The following is a 19,159-nucleotide window of genomic DNA, read 5'->3' as shown; positions in this document are numbered from 1 at the left end:
GGGGAAGAGTAGGGTATAATCCAGAGGGAGAAAAGAGTAGTAAGGAGGAGGAAGGAAGAGCAAGGCAAAGCTAAGAGAAGAGGGAAAGGTCCTGCAGGCTAACAAGCATCATATTAGCCGGGGGCATCCACATTAGCAAAATGCAGGGTTGGAAGGGCATATGACCACCAGGGGTCCCATACCTTAAGGAACTAGCAGTGGGTATCATGAAGAATACTAGTCATTTCTAACGGATCATTAGTGTGGTCAGAATGCTATTTACCTCCACAAACCGGACTTTCTTCCAAGCCCTGCCTATTGCCAGCTTGGCAGCTATAAATAGGTACGTGGCCAGCTTCTGCTGATATGCAGAGAAAAGTCCTGGGATTGGAAAACTTTGCAGGAAGGTATACGGAAAAGGGTTGACAGAAGACTGAAGAAACCTTGACCAAAATTGCCCTACATGGGCGCAGGTCCACCAACTGTAGATCTCCTCCCTGTGTTGGCCACAGCCCTGGAAACATCTATCATTGTAAGATGGGTTTGAGTGTGTGATGCAGGCTGGAACTCAGTACCAGCAGAGGGGAACTTTATAGGCCACCTCCATAGTGACTGAATTGAAGGAACATTTGGTTATGCTGGACCAGGCCTTACTCCAGTCCTCCAGGTCTATGTGGGTTGCTAAACTATATTGCAAAAAGTATTGGCACACCCCTCCAAATCATTGGATTCAGGTGTTCCAATTTCCTCCATGGCCACAGGTGTATAAAACCAAGCACCTAGGCATGCAGACTGCTTCTTCAAACATTTGTGAAAGAAAGGGTTGCTCTCAAGAGCTCAGTGAATTCAAGCATGGTACCGTGATAGGTTGCCACCTGTGCAATAAGTCCATCTGTGAAATTTCCTTGCTTCTAAGTATTCCACGGTCAACTGTTAGTGGTTTTTTAACAAAGTGGAAGTAATTAGGAACAACAGCAACTCACCCACAAAGTGGTAGGTCAGGTATAATGACAGAGTAGGGTCAATGCATGCTGAAGTGCACAGTGCACAGAAATTGCCAACTGTCTGCAGAGTCAATAGCTAAAGACCTCCAAACTTCGTGTGGCCTTCAGATTAGCACAACAGTGCGTAGGGAGCTTCATGGAATGGGTTTCCGAGTAGCTGCATCCAATCCTTACATCACCAAGTGCAATGCAAAGCATCAGATGCAGTGGTGTAAAGCACACCACCACTGGACTCTAGAGCAGTGGAGACGTGTTCTCTGGAGTGATGAACCATGCTTCTCTTTCTGGCAATCCAATGGACGTGTCTGGGTTTGGCACTTGTCAGGAGAATGTTACTTGCCTGACTGCATTGTGTCAAGTGTAAAGTTTAGTGGAAGGGGATTATGGTGTGGGTATGTTTTTCAGGGGTTGGGCTTGGCCCCTTAGTTTCAGTAAAGGGAACTCTTAAGGCATCAGTATACCAAGACATCTTGGACAATATCATGCTCCCAACTTTGTACGAACAGTTTGGGGATGGCCCCTTCCTGTTCCAACATCACTGCGCACCAGTGCACAAAGCAAGGTCCATAAAGACATGAATGAATGAACTTGAAGTGGAGGAACTTGACTGGCCTGTACAGAATCCTGACCTCAACCTGATAGAACACCTTTGTGACATAAAGGAAAAAACTTGGACGGGTCACCCACGTTAAAGGAAGAATAGAGTGTGGAGATAGTGCCGAAGGCTCCTGGGGAGTGAAGACAAGTATGCTCAAAAACTGTTTTCTGAAACAGGAATGAAGAATTGCACCTGAGAGCGACTATCCAGTAACGTAGTTGCATGTAGTGGAAGAAATCTGCTTGGTGCTTCTTGTGCCTTGCAAAGTGAAGTCCAAGATGGGAAGTAACAGGATCATACAAAGTAAGGGACATGAGTAAATCCATGGGTGGGCCACCAAGAAAAGGTTTGAGACTGTTCCAGTCCCAGGGGGAAAAAAGGATTGTTTAATAATGGAAGAGAAAGGAATGGTGACATCAGGTTGCATGAGCACTGAACTGAATCCCAAAGATGCATGCTGTGTAACATGAGAGGGCTCAGGGACTGATGGCATAGTTTGGAGGGGAGCCAGAGAAGGGCAGAGGTCGTAATGGGTGCGCAGTTAAGAATCTCCAGGAGCACCCATAGGGAGGGACATCTGACGTCACATGGAGCATAGTAAGTTGAGAAATTTGTGCCTCCATATATCATTTGGAGATGTTTGGAACTCCCAACCCCCCTTGCAGTCCATTGGCATAAAGGGTGGGATGTTTGTAGGCCCAAATAAAGGAGATAATCCTATTTCAGAGGAGGCATAAGAAAAAGATTGGAACTTGAATTGGTATTGTCCGAAAGTATTACAAAAGTTTGGAAAGAACGGTCATCTTGACGGCATGTATACTGCCAATCCTTGAGAGAGAGGGGAAACACCAGGATTCCATGAGGACAGTGATGGATCACAGTAGGGGATATTAACTAGTTGCAAACAGGGAGGAGTAGGAGGAGGTCAAGTGGATCCCTAAGAGCTCCTAAGATGCTTGAAGGTTAGAGACTGTTTGTTCCGAGTGATATTCATAGCGGCTGTCTTGTGGGTTGGTCCACTTTGAAATGAATATGTAAGGATAGGTACATGGAAGCTCTCAGTATTACCTTGCTTTAAAGTTCCAGGCTCTGGGCTGAGATTTATTTCAATACTTGATGAATCACAGTTGTGACAAGCATACAGTCACTGAATAGATTGTAAGCTCCAAGGAGCAGGGCCCTCCTATCCCACTTGTTATGAACTGTATTGATGCTGTATTGTCTCCTGTTATAACTGGCGCTATATAAATACTGTATAATAATAATAATAACAGACAGGCACCACTACAAGCCTGCAGTATCAGTCTACCAGGTTTACAATCTTCATTCAGGTGCTGGCAAAGATAGAGCACATCTTGTTCCAATGTATAATATTGCATGCAAGTACCGCCACACACTGTATTCAACTCCAATGTAAATTAAAGGAAAGATAGGCTTCAACTCAGATCCCAGCCCATCGGTCATGCCCCTCTGACATTTTTCAATCCCTTCATGTACCAAATTAAAGAGCAGGAGTTGGGGTTGTGATTCTCTAGAATGTGAAAGCGGGGAAAAATAAAAAGGAAGGAAAGGGGACATAGCCTTAAGAAAGTAGAAATGTTTACCAAAAGGAGAGCTGAAAGGATAAGGGGGAAGTAAACAGGGGTCACATGGGGTCTAATGAAATTGGGAGAAGAGAAACCGCAGTATGCCCCAAACACAGCTCTTCCCATTCCACTCTAGCCATCAAGCCTTTACCCTTATCTGATTACTCAAACATATGCCAGTGCTGTCACATTTTCTAGAAGGCTTCTTGTGTGTTCTTTTGGGAGTGGGTCAGGTCTTCCATTTTCCCAAAAAGCTCTACATTCTGTAGTCATATCTGGATTGGAGGCAGGGATTTTGTGCTCTAGGAAGCAGGAATGCAAGCTTTAGCAGAATTAAGGAGGTGTATTAATATCAATTTCAGGTAAACCTTTGGATTGAATTATGATGTAGGAGAAGGAAAGCTGAATCTTTAGGTATATTGAAATCAGTAGATTGTTGGGAACTTCTTTGCACATTTTTCCACAAATCTGAAAGCTTGGGGCAGTCCCAGAAGATGTGTAAAAAAGAACCTCTGTCATCTCCACATCTCCAACATGAATCTGGAATAAAGGGTATGCATTTAGGAAGTTGTGATGGAGATGTTATAATGCCTAGTAATGATTTTATAGTTATTTCCTGGATCTTGGTACAGATTGATGAGTTTAGGGTTAAAAGGCACTTTTTTTATGTTGATCTGAGGAGAAGGTATGATTTAGATCCCATTCCCAGGGTGAAATGAGAGGTGGGTAGTCATTGTGGTCTGGCGTGGTCAAGGAAGAGTAAATGAGCGATAAAGAATGCCTAAGAGTGCCTATTTTCCAAACATCTATCATTCCTGGTTTCCTATAAAAAAAGAGAGTAGCTCCACCTAAAAGAGTTTTCTAGGCACATTGTACATAAGAAAGTGATCTTCTTATTGTAAATGATCAATATACGTAAATGGTAATATTTTGAAAACACTGTGTTCTAGGCTGTGATATTCTTTAGAACTTTATCTAAAAGACGAATTCAAGCAAACCTAGAACCTTCAACCCAACATTTTTTTTTCATTACAACACTCTCCTGCTATCACCATGTTAAAAGGTCAATCCTCCCAAAATTGATATTGCATTTTGAACAGCTGCCCAAATGCTGATTGACTCCCTGGACTTTTTCTTTTCACCAAGAGACTTCTGGGTCTAAATTTACAGGATGGCTCATAACCTTAGTCATTATGAAGAGATGTCACTGTCCCTTTCATTTTGTTTATGGAGAATACAGCACGAGTGTAGAGACTCCACAGAGAGCATGTTTTTGTCCCTAAAATATGTAAGACGACAATGTTTAAACTAAATAATATCCACCAGTAAAATATCAGTTTAGGTGACTATAGCCACACAAAAAAAATGCTTTTCAAATATATAAAAGAATGTGCCTCTTTATAAAGGCCAGTGTTTGCAAGCATCCCCTATTGTATGTTACCTAATCTCAAGCATTCCTTGAAGTGAATGCATTATACTCCCACAAAACCTTCAGGCTCATAAACGCCAGATAGACGCATTTTTTAGCGTTTTTCAGCCATTATCTGCGTTTTTCAGCTTTTATCAGCATTTTTCAGCTTTTATCAACGTTAGACCATTTTTACAGCTAAAAAACTCCTCTTGAAACCCACTAGTTCTGGGGGTTTTTTTCCAGCCAGAAAATGATCCTGCCAAAAAACGCTGATTAAAGTCTATGTGTGTATGAACACATAGGATAACATGCTGGGGGGTTTACTGGCTGTAGAAAAAAATGCCAGAAGCCAAAAACAGCAGCTGTAAAAATTTCCAGTGAGCTTGAGGACTTACTAATAATTTTTGACAATATTTAAATATTCACAAACAATCTATTGATCTAAATCCTAACTGGGAGACATATATATTGCTAAATCAAAATGTAACAAGAAGAATTTTGTTTTTCTTTTTTTTTTTTTATAAAATACTGTGTTTACCTTTTTCATTCTCCTAGCCTTTCAGCACTACTGATCTCCTGCAGCCTCCTTCAGCCACTTTTTCCCTGCTCCAGAGTTGACTGCACACTATTGGTCAAGACCTGCTTCCTATTGTGATAACAATGGTAGATCACACCTGCAAAATGTTAAAGCTGGCCATACATTTTCCAATGTTCTTGTTCAATTTCCTTTACCTATACCTTCAGCTATGTAGTGCAAGGGGCTACCTGATTGCATACAAATTGAAAGTGTTTAGGTTTGACCTCATATTATATGATTTTGGTAAATCTAAAGGAAAATAGTACAAGAAAATTGTATAATGTATGGCCAGTCTTAGCAGGGGCACTTGTTGTCTCCATAAAGGGAGCAGATGACAACACAGATGCACAATTTGGACATAGCTGTCACTCTCTAACAGGAAGTGCCTTACAAGAAGCCTTATGGCAGGATCATCGGGTTATATGTAAACAAAAGCTTTAGTTAGATAAAAAACAGCTTTTGAAATCACATCAATAAATTAACACTTGTATGAGATGTTAGTGACTGGTTTAGGCTTTACTTTAAATAGCAAAATGGATACCAGTTGTATGTACAATTTATCATTTGCCAATGCATTAAACTGCTCTGTTTGATGGCTTTACTAAAAGAGACAGAGCCCATGAGAAGACTCTTGCTCTGGCGGATGGTTGTGAAACTGTGTGTCACATAACACTTCTAGGCTTCGGAGCTGACAGTCTGATGATGTTATGAGACTTCAAGTCTTGTAGTGTCTACAGATCTGCAGTAATACCATGTGTTGGGAATGTAGAGTGACATATGGATTTTTCTTGCACAGGGTGCAGAGGATAGAAACACAAGTACAGAGAAATCCTAACAGTAGTCTGTGGATAGGGGGAAGGGTTTAGGAGGAATCACATTTCAGTTTGACATCACTAACTCCCATTCAAACCGGAGACAGTATAAAGGCTATTGGAAAGGCAGTGTACACTGCCCAGGTTGTAACCCTTCAACACATCAGCTGGGAGCAGTCTACTGAACCTTCATAGAGACATTCACTATCACTGCCAATCACTCACACAGGAGTCTGCCAACTCCAAGAGAGATTGAGCAAGAGGTAAGAATGGATACACTTAATAGAGAACTTTGTTTTTCTACTACGTTCACTATTTATCGCTCTGCTGCCTCTATGTAGCTTTCAGTAATGCAAATGACACTTTTAGATCCCTTTTCTGTCATTTCTCTTCATTCTTCTTTGGTGAGAACAATTGCATACTACCAGGAACACTAATTACAATTAATTATGAATACATTTTAAATATTTTTCTTTCTAAGCCACAATGGTTTAATTTCCACTGATGTTTAGTCTATTTAAAAAATAACAAGTTTATTTCTAATGACAGGTCTCAATAATTAGTTTAGGAATATTTTCTGTCTTTGATTACATAATCCAAACTATCTGTAAAAAGCCACAACAGCCAGAGTTCACTATGTGTGAGTTTAAATACACGTTTATGTAAGCTGTTGGCTGGTTGCTATACGTTATTGCAAACTGTGTCTCTTTGCATGGCTGGCTTCTCATTGATCAATATAGGTTACTGCAAATGATGGCAAGGCATTGCTGGTTTCTCATGGGTTGATACAGGTTATTGCAAATTATTGCTGCTTGCAATGCTGGCTACTCATTGATTCCTATAGTTAACTGCAATTTATGGCTCTTGGCATTGCTGGCTTCTCATTGCTTTATATGTGATTGCAAATTATGGCTCTTGGCATTGCTGACTTCTTATTGATTAATATAGACTATTGCAAATGATGGCTTTTTGCATTACTAGCTTCTTATTGATTGATATAGGTTCCTGCAAATTCTGGTTCATTGCATGGCTGGCTTCTCCTTGATTGATATAGAATATTTAAAATTATGGCTCTGCATTTCTGGCTTCTCATATATTGATATGTTATTACAAATTATGGCTCTCTGCATTGCTGGATTCTTGCTGATTGATTTAGGTTTTTGCAAATCCTATATCTGTATTGCTGACCTCCCTTTGACTAATATACAGTAGATCATTGCAAATGATTGCTTTTTGCATTACTAGCTTCTTATTGATTGATATAGGTTCTTGCACATTTTGGTTCATTGCATGGCTAGCTTCTCCTTGATTGATATAGAATATTTAAAATTATGGCTCTGCATTTCTGGCTTCTCATATACCGATATGTTATTACAAATTATGGCTCTCTGCATTGCTGGATTCTTGTTGATTGATTTAGGTTTTTGCAAATTCTATATCTGTATTGCTGACCTCCCATTGACTAATATACTGTAGATCATTGCAAATTATGGCTCTTTGCATTGCTGGTTTCTTGATGTTGCTATGGATCGTTGAACTTAATGCTTTACGTTTGCCAATTTTGGCTCTTGGAATTCCTAATTCCTGATTGGTTGTAATGAGTTAGGGAGCTGTCCCCATCAGGAGAACACAGTGAATACTGTTAGCAGCTATAATACCCACTAGCAATAATTGCACGTAAAATCGCATGTAAAAATCCTACAAGTTGGTTGTACCCAAGCTGATCGATTGTTCAGCCTGCCCATACATGGTTCCAATCTCGGCTGGTCCCTGCTGAACCAGTTGAAATTCATACCGGCTATGGCCAGCTTTAGGCACATTATATTTCTTGACTCTTTTCTGGTTGCCATGGGATACTGTTCTAAGCTTAATTTGCCTTTGATTTGTAAGACTGGTAATTAGAGATTAATATTTTGTATAGTGTTCCTATATTAAATATTTAAATATTTTAAAGGATAATTGTGTCTAAATATTGCAAACACTAAGTAAAGTAAAGGTTCATGTTGTGACATGTCTGTTTGTCTGTTTGTGGTTGTTGAGATGTGTATAATACATTCAGAACATTTTTACAAGTATTAAGTATTCATATATAGACTTACTCAGGTAACAGAATGCAAGCTGTATGATGTTTGAAGCAGAGAAACCCATAATAGCCAGATTTCAGCACAATTTAATTGAATTATTGAAAATAAACCTATCAATTTTTAAAAATTACAAAACTGTAACCTTAAATAAATGCAAAAACTTAGGTGTGTATGTACATAAGCTTTTATAATCACTCTAGTAGTCCTGAAACCCAACGAGCTCTTATATGCAAATTCTGACATCTCCTGGAGAAGTCAATCCCAGACCTACCCTCTGGTGCCTCCTACACCTAACTCCTGGCTGATCAGGCCATCTATCACTGTAATGGGCCAATAGGGAAGTGAATAAAGCAAGAGGTTTCAGAACAGCTCTTGGCTACCAGGAAACGTTCCTGGTTTGATACATTTTTAATGCTCCTAGGGTGTCCATGAAGCTGCTGAGATGTACCTACATCCTGTAACTATTTTGAAGATTTTTCAGTTTGATGGGTTGGCTTTAAGAGGTGATTTTGAATAGGTTTCCAGTGACTGTTCATTATGACCTTTCATTATGACTGTTCTTGGCAATGCCTTTCTGAATAAGGTTGATCTGGTTGTAAATATTTAGGTACAATTAAATTTGCAATGTGCATGGGTCCACTGCAACCAATAAGCAATGATATTTTAGAGTTCCAACTGCTCTAAACTGTTGGAAAGTGAAATCCTGTTGATTGATTGCTTTGGGACTTTGTTCTGCATAAACCCACATTTACTTACTTGCTACTGTTTTTTCCGACCTTGAGTGAAATTTCACACTGACTGAGTATCTGGTATATGCTATATAACATTTTTGTGGCATAATGATGCCTGTTTTATGTTATACTCTTTCTGTGTCATGAAGTACCAGACTGTATGCTGGTGACCAGCACACTATGAATGTGGTCTGTTTGCTGTCCATGGTTGGGAGGTTTGGCTAAAGAATGAGGCAAGTCAGTATGCTTGTAAAGTTCCCTCTATGCTGCGATCTTGATGTAATCCAGAAGAATGTAAAAACACTTTGTTTAAGACCAGAACAAATAAAAGCAGCCTTATCGGAATTCCTTGCAGCAGACTGTCAGCTGTTTTAGATGCTAAAATCCCATATAATCTTCTAAAAATATGTGGAAATAACAACTCTGTGTGTTTGGTTTTGGGTATAAAGGTTATCTGGGTGCTATTTAATACTTTTTATTACTTTCAGTAGATTAGAGAAATTGGAATATGGTTTCCTTTCAAAGCATATGGACCAAATTTTTCTATTTTCATATACCTGAAACGTTCAATTAAAACCAGACGACTTTCACAGATTCCTGAACAGTCTGCCAATCATGTCACTTTTGTAATATTTTAAAGGAATGCTGTGGACATTTCATTCTTTGAGCTGAGTGGTTTTCCAGCTAGACTACATAACAAAACTCACATTTTGGCTAATTAATACATTTTCCACCTTTGCACATTTTGTGTTTTTGCTTTTTGCTTCACTCAACAAAAGACGTGTGCTATGGTTGGCATTTCCTGGTTCCAGATTGTATAGGCTGGAAGTTTAAGACGGGGAAGATGGCCCATTGTGCAGTCTTGCACTTCAGGACCCTGATTCATCCTGCCAAGTATAGCACACTGCTGGCTGCATTAAATGGAAACTGGATCTATAGGGTGCCAAACAGCAATGGTGCCAGCCAGACAGTCTTGAAAATATGGTTCCAGCTTTCTATGTGTCGTACTCTAGGAACCTGTTGAGCCTTAAATAGTATTTGTCAAAGTTGGCCCATGTATAGATCTCATTTAAGTGGACTGCCTGCGTATGGACCTGATGTTTACAAAATGTGTGAGAAAGGCAATTTTTTTTGTCATTGACTTATTTTCAAGTATGGGTTTCAAACCTGTAAGTATTAAAATGAATGATCAATATAGGCAACAAAAGTGTTACTGACATAGAGCACGCATTCATATGTCAAGTTCATAATGACTATCAACAAAAAAGAGGTAATGATCAATTCAGACTTTTTGAAGCAAAATGCATTTTTTTCCACAACAAGCCACTCTGTGTTTAGTGCATTGCAGTTTAATTCATTGTTAATAGCACCTCAATGCGCTGTATAACAGTGCTAAAAGTAATTCATACTATAACTCATCACAATGCACACACCGTGGGGTTGATTTACTAAAGGCAAATAGGCTGTGCACTGCAAGTGCACTCTAAGTGCATTTGGAAGTGCCCTACAAGGGCACTGAAAGTGCAGTTACTCTAGATCTGAGGGGAACATGCAAGGAAGATAAAAAAACAGCATTTTTGCTGCACATGATTTGTTGAAATAAATCAGTAGAGCTTCCCCTCATTTCAGAGCTTCCCGTCAGATCTAAAGCAACTGCACTTGCAGTGCACAGTATATTTAACTTGAGCAAATCAACCCTCATCTGTTGGATTGTAAAAAAAAGGATCAGGCATGTTTCTGCTTGCATTGTGGTATATTGGCAATCCATTCAAAGTGAATGGGTTGCCTTAATGCAATGTGTGTTAATGCAGTGCAAAAGTGTGAATTCAACCTTAGGACCTATTTACATGACTTCACATGGTAATGTGCATACTAAAGCTATGGTGTGTTGTGCTGTTGTACCATTCATTTTAAGTGGCACCCCAATGCACTCATCCACAATGAAAGAACTATTTTTTGATATGTCATTCTGGCACACAGCTACCTTCTCATGTTCCTACAATGAAGTTTACAGACATTCCTTTATGGTTAGGGTTTTGTTACAGCTACAAAGGGCAGTTAAATGTTGTAAAAGGTTGTATACATGACACAAAGATCTCACAAGTAAGAATGTAGCTAGAGATTGGTTGCAGTAAAAGGTCACACAGGTCATGACCTAAAGTGACACAGACTGCAGGAGGTTATTCTGGGGACCTTGTCTTTTTGCTTCCCAGTAGGACAATACTGCACCTTTCGCTCTTAGAGCATTTCATGTTAGATTAACAAAATATAGTAGGTTTTTTTGCACCATGGTCAACAGATTAGTTTCTCTGTAAATCTGAGGTCTGATTATCTTTTTCCTGGAGGAAACACATATACAAAAAGCAATGAGCTCAGGGTAGGCTGTAGCCCCATATACCATCTGAAGATCTGGTAAGAGGTCTACATGAGGCAATGAGCACAGGGTGAATTGTGGTTGGATATATTATATCTGATCGTCTGGTAGGGAGGTATACATATAACAATGAGCTCAGAGTGGGCTGTAGCCTGATATATTAGCCGATGAGCTGGTAAGAGGTTTACATGAGGCAATGAGCTCAGGGTGAATTGTGGTTGGATATATTATATCTGATGGTCCGGTAGGGAGGTATACATATAGCAATGAGCTGAGCTCAGGGTGGGCGGTAGCCTGATATATTAGCTGATGACCTGTTAAGAGGTTTACATGAGGCAATGAGTTCAGGGTGTGTTGTAACCTGATTATTTATAACTGATGACCTGGTAGGAAGGTATATATAAGGCAATGAGCTCAGAGTGGGCATCAATAATAGTTCATAGTGAGGTAGGTCTGTACCATGATCACTGGAAAGTTGCAGGTTCTTATTGTATTCTTATCTCATTTTAAGCAGACATTCCACAATCATAAAAGGTTTGCTTGTTTTTTCAAGACCCTCCCCGCCAGCTGTGAAAGAAAGATTAAAAAAGTGAATAATTATACTTACCTTACCCCAGCTTCTGTGTCCTACAACTCCTCCAATAAATTCTCTGACATTATGGAGAACGAAAAAATTTCATGAGAAGACCTCCAACATAGTCCAATAGTGTCTTCTTATAAGATTTGGGGTACTCCTCATCATCACCCAAGATCTTGCTGAAAGTATATCAACTATTTTTTTTCTGTGACAGACTTCTTATTTGTTCATTTGTTACTACATTTTAGGAAGGAGAAGGCCGTGAAGCAAAAAAAACAGATATTGCATTTATTACAAGATGCAAGGTCTGATTTAAAGTGACTAAAGCTAATTTTCTTTTTCTTAGTTATGCATGGAATAACAACATGTTATTAATGATTTTTGTTTTTGTCCTTGCTGTGGAAATTGACCCTCCTTATTTGTCCTAGTGGAGGAAGTGAGAAAAAAAAATTTAATTTTTGAGTTGATACTAGAACAGGACTGGTGAGGGAAACCTCCAGTAGCAACACTTTCACTAACTTCACTTTTAGCATTGAGAATTTCTTTGACTTTGGTGAGATTTCCTCTCGCTTTTTGATGTGTCTATGGGACAGGAAGCATATATAAGTGAAAAATCCAAACTAAGACTAATATGCTCACCAAAAAAGGAGAAAGCTGCCCAGAACAAAAATAGCAATACATAATGTGCAGTGCTATCAAACTAAGTTAAATATAACAATCTGTAAACCAATTATTTAAATGTGGTATTTACATAAAGATATTAATATTTCAAATATAGTGAGTTAGTGACAAATTCAAGCAAAATAAAAGTCCATAAAATCAAGTGCTCTGGTACTCAAAAAAGTCAAAGTGATTCCAACCTCCAGAACAACCTCAAGGTTTCCAGTAGGAACAGGATAAAATTGAATGTTTACCAGACCACAGTGGCCCTCATACTACTGAGTGGCCAAAAGTGCTTAAGGGATAAATCCCAAAACATGCCCATGATGATTGGTATATTCCAACTGTTTAATCCTGCTCCACTGATACAGCAATGGGGTCTCCTCTGCTGCCACTTTTAGCAATGTCTTTGTACTTTCTACAATAAAAACAATTGAGTACTGACATGATACTTTTTTATTTGCACTAACATACAATTTTGAGGACAAGCTTTTGGGGTATGTCCACTTCTTCAAGGTCCAGGCAGTACAATAAAAAAAGCGGCTACATACTACATTCACTAGTTGTTCTTAAAGTTAATAATGGCTCTGTATGGCGTAAGGGCATATTTACATCTATAAAGTCTGTTGCAGCAAGTTGACAGGTATTGCAATGTTTGCTAATGTGCATTGCATTAAGGCATCATGTTCATTATGAATCGGCTGCTAACACACTTCAAACAAACCAAATAACACTTATGACACTTTTTTCTATCACACCAAAATGCATTGCATGTGTGCTGTCCTATGTTTTGGCCTTATACTGTACAATGCATTGGGGAGACAAATTCACAATAAATAACACTGCAGTGCACTGCATTAGGACTAGAGTTAACATTTGTTTCTACAAAACATAAGTGTTAATAGGCCCTATATCTTGAGGTTTGTCTTTGGCAGTTTTAACATAAAAAAACAGTTTTTGGTGGAACCAAGAACCCTAGTGGAAACTTCTACTTCTATTTCTAGTATTATGATTTTGAGTCTCTGGGAGATTTTTTAATAGAATATTCTTCTTTGCTTTAGAAGCTTGAAAGTGGTTGAATTTCCAAGCATTTACGCAACAGAGAAAAATTAGTTTTGGATGGACAGCATATTTAAACTTGAAAAAAAAAACTTTATTTTACAAGCAGTTGTTTGCTAAGTCTTTACAAAAAGGCAAACCTGTTGATCAGTTGGGCAAATAAACCAAGCAAATTTTATTGGGAAAGGAACTCTCTGCACAATGATGCCATCACACAAATTCCGAATTATTTGAAGTCACTAATTACTATGACAACCCCCAACCTTGGGGCATTCACTCTAATGCATTTCACCCAAAAAGGCTTACACGTACAGCAAGCGTAATCTAGCCTGAGCATGAACAAGACTTTCTTTATACCTATTGGTTCTAGCAAATTTTGTTATTGCAGTGCATAATACACCAAGGGCAATACGTGCAAACCATGGTAAACTCCACCAAATTCCTGGAGCCATAAAGATAGACTATTAATATTAAATATAATTCTGTGTTTTGTAAAAGTCTGCCATCTTCCATTCACAGGATTCCCCAAATGACTCAATGCATTAGCTGCTTTACAGAGCCATGAGTGACACCTCTGCCTTTCCTGCGTCTGGGTGTTATGTCCTCAATACAAGCTGATTCACTCCCAGTAAAGGGCTCTTGCTAAGACTTGTCTTTATATATGTGCGACAGCATGGGTATCCATGGCCTTTGATTCCTATTCTTCTCAATTGTTTGGTGCTGTTAGCCATTGAGAAGGGATTACATGAAAGTGGTTTAGCTCATAAAACTAGACACAAATCAAGTTTACTATTGAACCAAAAAAGCTACAAAATATATTGAAGAATAACCCAGCAGAACAATCCCATCTGTCTGCCTATATAAACCTGCCATCCTGCATTTCACATTGACAGCAACATCAAATATATTAAGCTTTGTTTTCAAAAGAAAAGTTATAGGCTGAAGTAATTGTCTTGTGTTCTCCCTGAATACTTATGTGTTTATTAGCAGTAAATGGATTGTAATGACATTCTATATTAGGTATGTGAATATGGACCTTTGCAGATTTTTTTTGTTTGTCTTGGCACACTTTGTACATAAATGGTATATACACATATAGATTTATGTTGTACAGTGTTATATATTTTGCACTGAAATCAGTCATAAAGTAACTTTATGTGTTCACATGAATGTATTCCTGAGATGTCACAATATAAAGCAAAAGTATCATTTTCAAAAAAGCAACACAGCTTTACCTCTTATTAAGTGTTCTTGCATGGCAAGACCACTTACTGTTATCTCACATATATATTCTTATTATTATAGCCAAATTTACCACCCTAACTCCTCCCACAGTTTTTACACTACATAGGCAGTAATATACCGAAACGTGCGGATTGTTCCCGATTGGTGTGCTATTACTTTGTGGAACGTTTCACCGAATGGTTCACGAAATATTGGCGTTTTTGTGGTGAAATTTGTCCCATAGGAATGAATGGCAGAATGTTCAAAACTAGAGTGGGAGCTGACAAAAGCTAGAGTGTGAGCTGAAAAATCAGGACATGATTTCTAAACTGCCATCACTCCCTCATTTTCAAGCCCACCTACACAAATCTTATATCAAAACGTTCAGCTATCCCTGCTGCCACTAAAAATGTCCACGGCTAACCCATAGTCCTGATAGTTTTCACAATATGACAATTTGTTTGCAACTCACGCCGCCCATTGACATTCATTGAAACTCCACTCTAGCCACCTCAAATTTGAAGGGCAATTTCTAAACTGCGACTGTGCCTTCATTTTTATTATTCAGAGACATACTATGCATCAAAATGTAGGTATGCATTTCTCACTCTATCAAGCTTGCCATGTGCACTTTTTAAATTTGATCAATCAATTGGTTAGTGTAATGTTTACTATCTTTACTCACTCCAAATACTCCACACAGTTACTCTGCCCACTCCATAAAGTTACTCTGCCCAGTCCAACCTTTTCACAGTTACTCCAGCCAGCCACTCCAACCACACAACAGTTACTCAAGCCACTCCACCCAGTTACTCCGCCCACTCCAGTTGTAGACTACTGGGGGAGGCAAGAACACTTCACACAATTTCCCCAGAAATTGTAGCTTTTCTAGTCATTAAAAAGCAGTCCTTGATCTTCAGGGAAAAGACATTGCATTGGCTGTTTGCAGGCAGGAGGAAGCATTACCCCAGTCTCTTCTTTCCCACAGTGATTAGATTGCAATATTACAACATTGTAGCAAGTCACAAGATGAGCGACTGTGGTAGGGGCTTATCTGTGTTAGAAATTTGTGAACAAGCACATGAATTTTTAAATAACTGTGTCTTCTCTGAGCCATTATGGTAGTTCAAGAATTAAATGTTGACCCCCCCCATGATGCTTCAGCAAAGAAGGGTTCAACTATTTGAAGAGAAGTGTGAATTTGAACATTTTATGGATAATATTGTGTTCTCTTAGAGAGATAATAAATACCTAGAAGGGTTTCACTTACCATGTTTAATATTAAAGGCTTATTTTTTAAAATAACAGATATGTCATACTTACCTGCTCTGTGCAGTGGTTTTGCACAGAGCAGACTCGATCCTCTTCTTCTCTGGTGCCCCACTGGTGTTGCTGGTCCCTCCCTCCTGCAGCTTGCTATGGGGCACCTGAGCTGCTGCTCTGTCTATCCATTCAGAAACAGGGCATGGCTCAGTCCCACCCCCACTCTCTCCTCATTGGTCACTGGCTGTGATTTATAGTAGCAGGAGCCAATGGCTGAGACAGTCTAACAGGGAGGGGCTGGTGGAACAAAAAGTAATAACTCTGAGGGATGAACTGATGGGAGAGATAGAAGATTTGGTTATTAGCTGGTGGCAGGATAGGCTTCCCTGAAGAGAGTTTTCAGGGATCGCCTAAAAGTGGACAGAGTCTGAGATAGCCGGATAGATTAGAGTAGGGTGTTCCAGAGGATGGGGAAGGCTCTGGAGAAGTCCTAGAGAGTGGGAGGAGAAGACAAGTAAGCTAGAGAGCAGGAGGTCTTGGGAGGAGCAGAGAGGATTGTTTGAGTGATATTTGCAAACAATACTGGTGATGTAGCTCAGGGCAGAGTTGTACAGTAAATAGCTTTGTATAATATTGTTAATGTTTTTAATTTTATTAGTTGGGCAATGGGAAGCCAGTGTAGGGATTGGCAGAGAGGGGTGGCGAACACTAAACAGTTGGTATGGTGGATGAGTCTGGCAGCAGTATTCATGATAAGTTGAAGAGGAGATAGCCTACGAAGAGGTAAGCCAATGAGGAGGGAGTTACAATTGTCAAGGTGAGAGGTAACAAGTGAATGAATATGTTGCTTAGTGGTTTCAACGGTTAAAAAGGGGCATGTTTTGGAGATGTTATGGAGGTTAAATCTTCAAGATTTGGACAGTGATTAAATTTGGGGCTGAAAGGACAGGTCAGAGTCCAGGATTACACCTAGTACCCTGGCATGAGGGGAGAGATTGATGGTTGTATTATTGATTTTAAAGGAGAAGTCAGGTGAGAGGGCACAGACTGGAGGGAATATTATGTGCTCAGTTTTAAAAAGATTGAGTTTGAGGAAGTGGTGTGACATCCATGCTGATATATAAGTTAGTAAGTTAGTAATGCTAGAGAAGACCGAAAAAGTGAGGAGAGGAGTAGAGGGATAGATTTGTGCGTCATCAGCATAAAGATGGTACTGGTAGCCATGATAGTTTATCAAGTGACCAAGGGAGGAGGTGTAGTTGGAGAAGAGTTGGGGTCCAAGGGCAGAACCTTGGGGAACCCCTACAGAAAGAGGAAGTGAGAGGAGACAGAGTAATAGGTAACACTGAAGGAGCGCTGTGATAGGTAGGAGGAGAACTGGGTAAGAGCAAAGTCCTGAAAGCCAAGAGATTGGAGTTTCTTGAGAAGGAGGTGATGGTCAACAGTATCAAAGGCCGCAGAGAGATATAGTAGTATGAGTATGGAGTAGTGGCCATTGGTTTTAGCAGTTAGGAAATCATTATTGAGTTTTAGTAGGGAAGTTTCAGTGGAGTTCCCTGAGAGAGGACCACCTGATTGGTAAGGAAGGAGCAGCCCAGCTGATAAGCCTGGTAGCAGCAGCAATCCCGCAAGCAGTACAGGAGAGGATCTGAGTGAGTACACCTGCACCCCTTGGGCAGATAGGGCAAGGAACATTCTGGTGAGAAACCAAACTAGCTGTCTGCTAGTGACTGTGCACCTTATTTAATGTACCAGGAGCCAGATCCCCTGCTCAGGAAGAACAGCTTCAGATTGCTGGGTGAAGAGGAGTCATCTGGAGTCTGGGGTAGTACAGCTGGAGCTGCTGGCTAGCACTCCAACATTGACTGTGTGTCACAGAGAGAGAAGCTGTGAATAGTTCAGGAGGTTGTCCTCAGATTTCAGTTCTCTTGGGCATCCTATACATCCCTAAACCCTATCCAAGTTTAATCCCTTCAATAAAACAACAAAACCAACGCTCAAGGCCTGATTTCTGTCTGTGGATGAAAGCTGAGGGGAAATGCTAAACGACTGGCTGTGTAGGACTATAGAAGGGCCCAAGTTCAACAGCACCCCCTAAGGGGGTAGTGCTACCCTTTAAGAGAATAGTTACAAGAAAAAGTAAACATTAGAGAGATTAACATGTGTGTTGAGGTTCAGGACAGTAAGCATTGTATTTATAAGTAATTTGTATAGCAGTTCACTCATTGAAAGTGCATTTACATTCATTCTATGAAAATAGGGCAAAACAACAAATGTTATTAGGCTATTTTTCATGCTAGTCATATGTTTTTCATTGCTTTAAAATGAAAAATGCCATATGGCAATGGACTGGACTAAATATCATAGGAAATTCTAAATGCTTTTTTTTCTATTTTAAATCAAAAAAACACTTCACCAGCACAGGAAATAGATTGATAACAATAGTTTTTTTTTGCACAATGTGTACAGGACAAATGTAAATACACCCAGTGTACCCAGAACTGGCGCCTTCACCAAAAGGGATGGTTTTAGGCCCCAATCCTGGACAGTTGCTATGTAGGACCTTGAAAAATATAAACATTTGCTTATTAACACATTTTGCACAGACAATACATTAGAGAGTATGCAAACCCAGCATTTAATATTTCTGATATGTGCCTGCTGTACCACATATTTGTATGAAAAAGTATCCTGTTCCTTTTAAAAACTGACCACAGTAGGCATGAGAGCACAGTTTGGTCAGTTTTCTGGCTGTGCTGGGAGCTAATCCAATATTCAGACGTCTGCTGACATCCCTTCCCCCGCACAACTATTCACTGGGAAGTTCAGTGTGCTGATCTTTCTCACCCCTGGGCTCCATATGTAGCTAAGAACAAAGGGTATGTGATTACTTATAAAAAAGAAAAAAAGGTATTTATAATATTTTGTGTATGTATATGTAGCACCATCTTAGTGCATCCAGGGGGAGCTAGACTCTAATGGTTAGTCAGGAGCTGTTAGCAGCTGGGTGTAATAGCCAGATGGGTCATATTGTGGTCAGGGCTGAGAGACTCTGCAGGCCACCCCTTTGGAATTTCCCCCTGCTCTGAGGCTTTCGGAGGATGGCCTTGGAGGCAGTGGGTGGATCTAAGGAGTGGCTGGTTGCACTCTTGAGGGACCTCAGCCAAGCCCCAACAGAAGTCTTGGGACTCCTTTAAAAGTGTAAGAGGCTGCTCAGTAG

The 19,159-nt window shown here is 39.8% G+C and overlaps 1 protein-coding gene across 2 annotated transcripts in view; it reads left to right on the top strand.

Moving 5' to 3' along the window:
* The first annotated feature begins 6,072 nt into the window (after positions 1 to 6,072).
* Positions 6,073 to 19,159, top strand: part of KAZALD1 (Kazal type serine peptidase inhibitor domain 1) — a 49,980-nt gene continuing 36,893 nt past the window's right edge. The window contains exon 1 of one of the 2 annotated variants that reach the window (XM_089683286.1): positions 6,073 to 6,230. The gene's annotated coding sequence lies outside the window, so the exon portion shown is untranslated. The remainder of the gene's footprint in view (positions 6,231 to 19,159) is intronic. The other variant, XM_089683287.1, reaches the window with a different exon arrangement.

This window comes from Staurois parvus, unplaced genomic scaffold, assembly GCF_062004578.1.
Source record: "Staurois parvus isolate SC_StPar_1 unplaced genomic scaffold, SC_StPar_1.0 ptg000303l, whole genome shotgun sequence".
Classification (NCBI taxonomy): domain Eukaryota; kingdom Metazoa; phylum Chordata; class Amphibia; order Anura; family Ranidae; genus Staurois; species Staurois parvus.
This window is presented reverse-complemented; position numbering and strand designations above follow the sequence as displayed.